The 11112-nt window shown below is 48.6% G+C and overlaps 1 pseudogene; it reads right to left on the bottom strand.

Annotated features, from left to right (window-relative positions):
• Positions 1 to 1097: 1097 nt before the first annotated feature.
• LOC121046444 lies at positions 1098 to 1780 on the bottom strand (annotated as a pseudogene).
• Positions 1781 to 11112: the final 9332 nt, after the last annotated feature.

Here is an 11112-nt window from a genome sequence, read left to right as displayed (position 1 = left end):
TGCCTGTACTTGCTTCCGTACAAATTCCCAATGCCGGTCAGTGGAAATAGTCGGCAAGGTGCTCTGCAGGCGCAGCTTGTTTTCGACTACATAAATCTGCCTGATAGAAACCTGATACTGCGCACCTGCCAGTTGTCTATACTTTCCAAACCGGTCCTCTAGGCAGTCTGTTTGTATCTTAACAAAAAGAACATAGGTCATTTTAAGCTCTTCGAAGCTGTACGTAGCGAGCTCCACAAGCGCATAGGTAGTGTGCTCGAGCGCAGCGTGAGTCTCCTTTGTCAGAATACCTTTGTCAAGGCCTTTGTTTTTCCACTCATACAGCCATTTCAAAAGCAAGTGCAAGAGGTCAATTTTTGGATCGTTGTCCACGGAGAACACTGGTTGTTGGAACTGGTCTCTCAGCCTCTTTCCCTTACACGGAGTTTTCACATTCACAATTTTCCACCACTTGAGTATGATGTCGATGAAAGTAGCAGTGGCCTCAAATGAGAACAGGTTATGCTTCGCTCGAAGAGCACGCAACGCTACAGGCAAGGAATCATTGAAGATTTGCAAGGCAAGCTTTACGTTCTGACTTTCAATATTCGACAGGAAAACGGCTTTTCTCGATAGCCTATAGCCATATTTCAACAGCTGGTCCCATTCTTTGCTGTGAAGGTTCCTGATTGTCGAAAGTGACGCTGCTTGCATGCGCTCTGACTGTGCCGCATTGGTGTGCATCTCAGGGAAGTAGAAGCAAAGCAAACTTGGTCATTCTTCTGGTTGATCCAGTTGTTTCGTATGCATTTTAGTATGTGTACCGGGTCTATAATGAAAAACAGCGGCCTTGCAGGTTCTGATGGGTGTTGATACACAATTCTGTTAGAAGCGGGCGATTCGAAGTGGGACATTGCTTTTCTGTTCACAGAGTTGTTGTCACTCACGACGCACACAATGCGGTACCCAATTTTTTCCAGCCCGCAAATCACATCTTTCAACATCTTGTGCAGGAACTCCGCGTCTACTCTGTGCACTGGCACGATGTGCGCAAATTCTTTGAATTTGCACTTCAGGCTGCGCACAATGAAAACGAGCGCACAGTTTGCAGCTTAATTTCAGTTAAGCGCAGCTCCGGTAATATTGCCCCTTTTGAATTCAAAGTAAGGTTTGATGTGTATTTCGTCCACCATTACGGTAACGAAGCGATGGTCATCTTTGGGGTCAGAAATTCTTCTCGCCAAGTAACTGAGGAATGCTTTGCTCTGATGCTCTTGTTTAGGGCTCATGCCACAAGAGGAGCATACCGATCTGATCGTCATGGGATGCGGCAAAGTGACGCTTCCATGGCTGCGTACATAAGCATAGGCATGGGGCGATATGGTGAAAAGAATGCAACAGAACACCATGAAATCTGCAGAGTAGCGTCTGCGCTGTTTATTCACTTGGAACAAGCTGACTTTTTCTCGCAGAAATCTAATGGAGTCGGCGCCTTCTTATGCGCGGGACGTGAACAACTGATCCAGCAGTAGGCAAATAGCCTCGCAAATTTCCTCGACTGAGTTGGAAATCAGGTCCCCGTCCCACTTCTCGAGGAGTTCTACTATACCCTTCTTACTGTCAGCAATTTCTGGAACGACCAGATTTGCACCAACTTTTTTACCGCCGTTTTCATGACATGTAGCGTCACGCTCATGTCTCCTTTTACGCAGACAGAGTATTTCAGCCACGGGGCCTCATCGTCAACGATGTGGATAACAACAAGTCTTTCGTCCTTTTTTATTATGTTCCAAAACTTCATCTCCTTCCTCCGCAAGTGTCCGATTAGTTCTCCTAAAGAATGGACTTAGTCCTCTTCATGTGCCCTGTTAAACATCTCCTCGGACTCCGCGATAGCTTTTTGCATAGCAGCATGCTCCATGCGCACCCGCTTGGAGTCGGAATCTTTTCTTCTTGTGGCTTCCCTAGACAGGTAGGTCGGGCAGCTAGGGAACTTCGACGGTACAGCGTCAGGGCGAAGACGGACATGGGATAAGGGCACTGTGATGTTGCGGCCAGTACTTTCATCGGTATGCGATGCTTCTCGGATGATGTCCTCGTGTCCGAAGTGAAGTTTGCATACCTAGAAAGGAATTTTGCGTCCAATGAACAAACCAACGGGTATTTGACATAAAGTGCGGATTGCGAGCCACATTTATACGAATGTATACATATATTGAATTTCCATTTGCAATGAAACAATTAATTCTCTACAAAAAAGAAAGCTTACCCTTGAATTCTCGGTGACAGATGAGTCTTCCCGCGGCACAGCGCGTATCCATGGGTCCCTCAGTGTTTGATCCTTTGGGAACTTGAACACGTGCACTTTGGTGTCCACGGTGTAGTTTCCGCGGCATCGCGGCACACAGCACTTGCACGGCCTCTCACCATCGCTCTTTTCACATTTCTCAAGCTTGCGGAGACACGAAAAAACTCACAGCGACGCGCAAAGCACGAGAAATTTGACAGAACAGATATGCACGTCGAAAAAGACACTCAGAAGCAGGCCGATTCTGCGGGGGACTGGTAGAGCTCACTGTTCAGCCGCACCTGCAATGGGGCGACATGCCTGGACAGGTCTGGACCCGTCGAGCCGCCTCTCGCAGCCGCCCCATTAGCTGACGTAGTAAGAGTGGAAAGGGGGCAGAACCGAGGCTTTCTCCCTTTCCTGTCGGTGTTGGATTGGTCGGCTGCTCGCTGTGGGAATTTTTAATCGTCTGTTGCTAGTTGCAAGATGTAGTTGTGTTGTCCCAGTGTTAATTGTTTATTCTTTCTTCATCCATCACGGTACTTGTAAGCGTGCATTTTATCAAAAGAACTTAGTCTGCACTTGCCGGCTGCGCCTTCAACCTTTGGAATCTACGAGGATAGTAGACCTCCTCGAGTGCAACATGGCTTTGCGTATTGTGTCCTTCGTTGCCCTACCCGTTGCCAATGTTGTCAGCTGCTGGGCACTTGGCGCGCGGTCGTGGACGAGCAGTAGAGCCGCGCCACTTGCATAGACAGAGAACTCCTTGGTACAGTTATTGGTGGGAAACGGTTGCTTCTTGTTGCTTTTAGCTCGCCGCGCAGAAGTATGGACCTCGCCGATGGTCGCGCATGACTGCACTAGTGGTCGCAGGTTTCTTAGCTGCTGCTTGACTGTCTCAGAATTGCGCGCCGTGGAGATGGCGGTTTCTAATGTCAAATACGAGTTGAGCCGGAGTTTTTTCACTCACCAAGGCATCATTAAGTGCTGCAACCAGTTTATTTGTTATGAGATGTTCTTGCAAGCTCTTGTAGTCGCACGTTTCTGTCATCTTGTACAAATCCTCGACAAAGCCGTCGGCAGTTTCGTTTGCCTTTGTTTACACCTGTGGAAGTTGGTCCGTTCGTAGATTACGTTCGTACGCAGCAGGAAGCTCTTCGCTAACGCTGGCGTCACGGCATCGTAGTTAACGTTTTCAACGTCCGTCAGTCTGAGCGAGGTCAGTACACATCCCGCCTCAGTGTGAAGTTAAAACGATACAACTGCTGTCAAAATAGTTATGCAGATTTATGTCACTCTATTGATAACACAAATCTAAGTAGAAGAGGTCCTGTTGTGTATTCAACTGTTGTGCGAGGTGTTTGTTTAGTATATTGTGGAACTACAGCAACGTTCACACAAAGGAAAAAAAAACACAGATACGAGTGAACAAAAAGCGTACAAACAACACGGCCTGTATTTTAACCCTTTGTTTTCAGATTGTCTTCGTTGTTTTAATGCAAGCTAATGTATGCAGTATTCATTGTGTATATAATTCAAAGTGCTTTATTAGTTTGTCACGAGGGGTGTTTCATAACGATCTTGTTTTTGCGCTGCCGCTACCGGCAACTTAGAAGTTGGTAGATATGACCACTTTATCGATATATTCCCTTGGAGCCGAATGCAGTGATTACCCTACACCCCCTCCCCTTGTTTTTCTGAAGGCACCCCCTTGATTCGCAACGACTTCTCTATTCTCTATGCCCCCCCAACCCCCCCTCCGAAATTTTGTCATCTAGTTCGGATCTTTACCACTACGTTTGGGTGGAAAATAAGCGTTTGGCACTGCATACCCTAGTTTTGCTATAAAAAAATTTTTTTTTGTAATACACGGTTTCCCTCGGGGAGGGGAGCACTCTATATTTGACTATTTGTATAACATTTTTAAGTTGTCCCTACGCGTCTTGCGCGCCCAGCAGAGATACGCGAACGGATAGCAGACGACAAAATAAAATAAACGTTCGTCTGCATTATAATACTTTTCTTTGGTGAACAATAAATTTGTTTGTTTCTAAATGCGAACTGAAATGGCATTACTGTTCATATATTTCCTTAGAATCATTATTTCTCTCGGTTATCTCTCTCGCTGCCAGTCTCTCTCTGAGTGTTTTTGCGTTCTTCACACTAAAGCCCCTTCTGGCTCGTTCACACTTGCGAAATACGCACTCGCCGCCGACTGGATTCGCTCGCCGAAAAAATATCGGGCCGTTCATATTTGTTGCCGTCTGCGGAGTGCGCGGCACAAACGTCTCGCAGTTTCCTGAACACACAAGGAGTTGACGAGAGCTCCCAAGCCTCCTCCTCGCCCGCGCGCGTCTCGCCGCCATCGTCGCCAGCTCGTCAGCGGGGATCTGACGTCAGCAAGCGCCACTTCTCTCGCCACCTCTCTTCTTCAAAATTGGTCCCAGTGCGATCTTGCTCTCCGCCGGAAATTCTGCCTGCTTTCGTCGCCGGGCGTCAGAATTCTCGCGGATCCGGCCGCCGGTTCCAAAGTGTGAACGAGGCATTCATGTTTTAAAAGTTGTGCAAGTTGCGTCGATGCACGATGCACGTGCGACGTGTAGCCCTTGGGAGTCACTAAATGAGCTGCGCTTGAGCCACTAAATCCTCTGCGCTTAGAGTATCGGCGCTCTGTTCCCCAACATTGGTGTGGGTGCCACCATTTTGGTGCTTGTGCGGAGAGAATGCAAGTGCCAATGGTCATGATTCAAAAGTGTGACATCCTCAACATTAGATTCGGTGTTAGGACGCTCATATAATATTGCTTTGCTCTGTCGCGAACTGTTTAAACATTTGTGGAGGCGGAAAAGCGGTTCCGTTGATTTCAGATAAAACCTCAGATAACTGGCATCCATAATTTTAAGCCAGAATATTGACGAGTGTCGTTACTCTGAAGCGTAGCTTATTTAGTGGCACTAGGTAAGATCATGTCTGAAAACAGCGCAGCACTGAGCTAGATTTCAGACGCCATATTCTTCCTAGTGCCACTAAATAAGCTACGCTTCAGTGTAACGACACTTGGCCATATTGTAGCTTTAAATCATGGTTCCCAGTGATCTGAAATCACAGGAAACACTTTTCCGCACTCCAGAAATGTTTACACAGTTCGCGACAGAGCAAAGTAATATTATATTAGCTTTCTAACGCCGAATCGAATGCTGAAGAAGTCGCACTTTTGAATCATGACGATCGGCACTTTCGTCTGCTCTGCACAAGCACCAAAATGGTGGCGCCCACAGCATTGATGGGGAACAGAGTGCCGATACTCTAAGCACAGCTCATTTAGTGGCTCTAGTTATTCCCAGAAGTGCCGCACGGAACGTGTCTCGAGCATTTCCACAACATTAATGGCGCCGATTTCCCCAAGATAGATGGGCTTCACTTGACACCTCCTGGCAGCGGGTTTGAAAACCAGTATTCAGACGAAAAGCAGGTCGATATAGCACATAGGAAATGGAAAACTGCCGCTTTGTTTCTATATTCTTCTAGTTTTGAATTGAGCTCTAAAAATAGATATTTATTTTTGCAGGGCAACTTTCGCGTGCAATATGTGGTAGTCCAAACGGCCGCATCGCCGCACCCTATGATTTTGATAATTTAGAACGTGGTTGAGACTTCGAATCCATTCGGAAATCAGAGCTTATTCTACGTTATGTAAGCCACTATAATCTACGTATGTGTTAGCTCGTATATCGCGCCGCCCGTTGGCCGCTTCCTGCAGCGGCGGACGCAGAGCGAAGAAGATCTAGCTCGAGAACGGTGGCGAAAAGCCCGTGGCCCGAGCCCATCTCGAGCGCCCGAACTGCATGCGCACCTGCGAACATGCAACTCGTTTGTCCCGGAAAATTTCTGCGCCATTTATGAGGAAAAGGGTACAAATAAATAGCGGTTGAATCCCCCTTAACAAACTAGAAACGGTTCAAAATAAAGCAAGTCGTTTCACAACACATTAATGCTCTCGAAAATCTGGCATGTATACACTAAAATCCACTCTCGACTGGTGCCCATTGTCTGAAAGAGCAAATCTTTCCCGCCTTGTCATCTTCCACAAACTAATATTTTGCTCCTCCTTTTCGTGACCTTTACTTACAACCGCCATCACACATTGCCATGTGAATTGACGATAACCTAAAAATTAAGCCATTATTCGCGAGGACATTTAAGAGCTCCCCACTAACTCCTTTCCGTTAATAACTAGTATTATCTCCTTTAATAAACCGTATATATGAAACTAATCATGACTAATTCAGATATCCTTGCAATTCACACCTCCAAACTGTTCATAATGCCACGCGCGTCGGCGAGCGAGCGCGTGCGTGACCGTGTGGTTACCGCGCTTGACTCTCGTGCGGAAGCCCAGGTTTCGATTCCTGGGAGCGACGCGCCTCTATTTATTCTTTCAATTTAGAATTCTGGTAATTTCGAGAACCCTGTTGCTTGTTTGAGGTCCGAATGTTCTACACTCCGAACCTTCTACGCCGATTGTTCCAGAAGCCCACGCGTGTACCTAAGGGGCTCCGCGTGGCGAGCCGCAGTCAGTCTCGCCCCAGCGCTCAATCCTTCTTTTCCGCAGACATCGACGCCAACTTGCTTATATTTTGTTTTGGGCATAAGTTGGCCCCATTAAATGTTTAGTTTGTTTAGTTATTCTTCGCCCCATCATCTGTCATTTGTGACATTTTGAAAAATGTCACGAATGACAAATGATGAGGCGAAGAATAACTGAAAAGACGTTTAATGGGGGCGAACTTGTGCCCCAAACAAAATAGAAGTAAGCGTCGCAGGTGTCGACGTCGGCGAAACAGCAGGATTGACCGCTGGGCCGAGACTGACTGCGGCTCAGTCAGTCAGAGTTTTGAGAGTAAGGAAGTCAAAGGAAGTGTTGCTGAGCCAGGGGCTCGGTACACTGTAAGCAAAAATGGAGGAAAAAAGTAGCAACGGCGTGTCTTCCTCCCTTCTACAGACGCGCCCCCAAGCGGACACGAGAAACTGGGAGGAACGAAACGCTTTTCTCCTTCTCCAGGCAGACGGGAGCAAGCTTTCGCCTTCCCGACTCATCTTCTTTCGGTTTCGTTTTTCGAGCAGGCCGTGCACGTTGTTTAATAAATAGCTGTTGAGTTGATTGAGCTTCAGCGGCAGCAAAGGCCGCCTGTAATTCCGTCTTCTAGTCTAAACGTACAGAACATTTCGGTTGTATTGACGTTTTTATCACTAATTTTATCAAACGAACAAACGAAGCCGCTAGAAACAGCGAAGTTCCAGAGCAGTGCCAGCAGCGCCACGTACACTGGGGGATGGCCGTCTCCGGATTGCGGGACTCGCGCGGCGCGGAACTACAGTCACTACAGTAGCGAAACCACGCGGAACTGTGTCGACGTTTTTGACGTTATGGAAACCGCAGGAACTGCGTCTAAAGGCGCGACCACATTGGCGTTTCGGAGGCCTGCGGCGCGACGGTCGTCGCTGCCGGTTGCCGGCGGAAACCAGTTTTCGGCTTCAACGTCACGACGTGCGGCGCCGCACACCCAACCGCTCCGTGCGCGGTTCAGAGCTTGACGCCGCACGCCGCAGAAGAGAGGAGCCAATGGGAGGTGGCGTAGATAGTGACGTCGCGATGCCATGGCAACGCTCAAGCCGGTCCTCGGCGCCTCTCGAAGCGAAGGACGTGTTTGGTGTCGTCTGCTCCCCCTATTTCCCCCCGATGCCTTCCCCAACGGAGCGGTTCCTTGAAACTAACCAATTCGGAATTACAAGTGAGTTTCTCCGTGGCACTTGTTGCATGTCGTCTCTGTTGTGACGGATGTCGTGTTGATTTGGTGACACTTTCGAAAGTAGCCTTCGTCTCTGGCGCGCCGCCGGGGCAGCAAAGCCCCGGCGGCGCGCCAGACCTCTCCTGTCCTTCAGGGTTTCGGTAGAACCAACCCGGCCGGACCCAAAACCTGCGCCTCCTTCCCTTCAGAGCGCGGCGACGTCGCAAGATCAACGAGCAGGTTAGGATAATCACATTCACGCTGATCACCAGGTCATTATGAACTCTTACCGTCTAGACAGCGAGTGCGGAACGGAAGAATCTAACGAAGAGCAGACGACGAAAGAGCGGGAAATCAGACGGGAGGCGCGATCGCGAGAACCAGTGCTGTCACGTGACGCCTGCGAAACGGAGGCCAATGTGGACTCCTCGCGTTGGGACGCCGGACGGCGGCGCCGCCCGGCGGCGCCGTTCACGCTAGTGTGGTCGGGCCTTAAGACAGGCAGGTTTTGCTGCCGGCTGCCTGGGTGCCTTCCGTCCTGAGTTCGGTTCTGTTTTCCGATGCCGAGTGCAACCGGCGTTCAACGTGGGTCTGTATTTGTGCTTGTCAGCAACATAGCTGCAACATCGTGATGGCAGTGTTGGGGGTTGTGAACAGAAGACTGGAATTATCGCCGATGTGACCTTGTGTTCGCGTATCAGTGGTGTAACAAGATGAGATCGTAAACTGTCGGGCATTGATGCCGTTGGTCGGTCCGTGATCGGAGGGGGCTTGGTGTCGCAGGTTGACATTCCGCTTTACATTAAAAAGTTTAATACCACTTGAGGGATTACGTGCAATCGATCAACGTGCGGATAGTCATATTGGAACGCTGGTCTGAATAGTAGAAGCTCCTATCGCTATCGTACAGTGGCCAATGTGACTGTCGGAATTGTCTTGTCCCCGAGAGCGATTGATCTTTGGGCAAGGACTGAACAGTACGAAATCGTGACGGAAAGTACGTATATTTACAGTATGAAATTTCGGCATTAAAAAACAATAGTATGTAAAATCGAAAAAAAAGCTACCCTTTATTTTGCTGTTTAAATGTACTACGGTTCCTGGAGAAACTGCCCTACAAGTGGTGCGCTGGGATGAGCGCTAGATGTTTTCGGGCCTCGCCACGGCGTAGCTCCGTACACTTAACACCTGCCGCAAGTCGCGGCTTTGACTGCATTCAAGTTGATCGAAAAGCGATTTCTCAGCCCGTGAAGCATGACTTCCAGCTGAGTGAATATCCGCTCTACAGAGATTAATTCAATACGGTAACTGCAGGTTTGCGCGAACAGCACAAATAGAAAAACAAACACAACAACCGAAATACAGGCTACGACGTGCCGTGCGCGTGCGGGGAAACAAACTCACGGCTTCCAACCGCATTGGAGCGGCTTGATTTATTGGCTTTCAAATAATTACGGCATGATCGAGCGTTTACTTTTTAATCAGAGATTATTCCCCTGAGCCATTCAAAGTACTCTCAGAGGTATGACATTGCTGGGAAAAAATCAACATGCTGGGAATATTTTTTATTGTTTAGGGAGTCACGGTAAAGTTCCGGACGTTCAAAACGACCAGTATAAAAGACGGAAACGCAGAGCACGGTTGTAGTGTTCGGGTTAGTGTGGTGTTCTGTTGAAAAAAAAAAAAAAAAAAAAAGTGTGGTGTTCTGTTGTATTGATGTTTGTGTGTGCCGTGTATGTTCACCTGATGTTAGTAATAAGCGTAATGTGTGTATCGCAGAGGATCCCCAAGCGCAGTAGTGGCCTGAAAAGAACTAATTATTTTTTGTAGAACATGAATTGGGCGGTACCTAGCGCCACCTAGCCTAGCTACTTGCAATTCCTCTGCTTGACTCCGCCATCTGGTGGCTAGCGAATTAATCTTTCACGCTACGCGATAATAGCTGCTTCGAGTTTGTTCTTTCGAGAACGGCTTTTGGTTTCGCGGATTGAGTTTGCCCTCGTCCGTGATGTGCGGTTGACGAAGGAATTGTGACTCGAGGAACACCAAAGGTAAGATGGAAAGTGCGCGAAGTAACTGGGTATCGGTTGTCTCCGTTTAACATCGCAGTGCTGTCGACGAGAAGACTGAGTAATTGCTTTCGAAACGCAAGTTTCTGTACCTGTGGGGGGAATCTGGCTTCGGAATTAAACACAGTTTGCGGAAAGCTCGTGTTAAGCTTTTATTTGCTGCTGCTCTCGTCTTGTACAAGAGACGTAGCGTCCTCGTCAAGCCTTATTGGGCTCGATTTGCTCGATTCGGGGCCGCCATATTGGGATGCAAGCGACGGAGGAACTTTGCTCCCCTGCTTCAGGGACGAAAGTTTCTCCCTTTCTAAAAAAACATAGGTTACAAGACCGTTCCTCCCCTAAGGGAGGACTATCCATACCCTTTTTTCTAAGAGTGTATGTCACTTTTGTTTTGGGGTAGGGGAGGGGGAGTGAAACTGCGGCTCGCCGCGCGGAGCCCCTTATGTACACGCGTTGGCTTCTGGAACAATCGGCGTAGAAGGTTCAACGTGTAGAACATTCGGACCTTGAACAAGCAACAAGGTTCTCGAATTTAGCGGAAATGCAAATTTTAAGAATAGAGCGATCTCACCAAGCGTTCAGCGCATGCGTGACGCCGCCATAACTTTAGTTCGCAGGAGGCAGGCAGCAGTGCACAAGACGGCTCGTGCTGCCTCATGCTGAGCACGCGCAGAGCTCCAGCGAGGTTGTCGGACGTGCAGAAAGACTGCAGCTCCCTACATGCATTGTGGCAGCGGTGGCGTAGTCAAACTGGCTGAAGAGACCGGTCTATTACAGAGCCGTATATGTAGAGAGTTTGGTCAATGGGAGGCGCGGGCAGAGCAGGGCGTGCGGCAGACTCGAAAAGGGGGCTTCGCATGCTCTATTGACCAACCAGAAGCCGAGACGAATCCCCTAGCGGTGGTAGCGAGAAACAGTTCTGATCGAAGGTCTATGTTCGTATATGGTTTTAATAAGTGCGTAAGAGTAAAGTGTAGTAACTGTTTCT

This window comes from Ixodes scapularis, unplaced genomic scaffold, assembly GCF_016920785.2.
Source record: "Ixodes scapularis isolate PalLabHiFi unplaced genomic scaffold, ASM1692078v2 ptg005937l_1__unscaffolded, whole genome shotgun sequence".
Classification (NCBI taxonomy): Eukaryota; Metazoa; Arthropoda; class Arachnida; order Ixodida; family Ixodidae; genus Ixodes; species Ixodes scapularis.
This window is presented reverse-complemented; position numbering and strand designations above follow the sequence as displayed.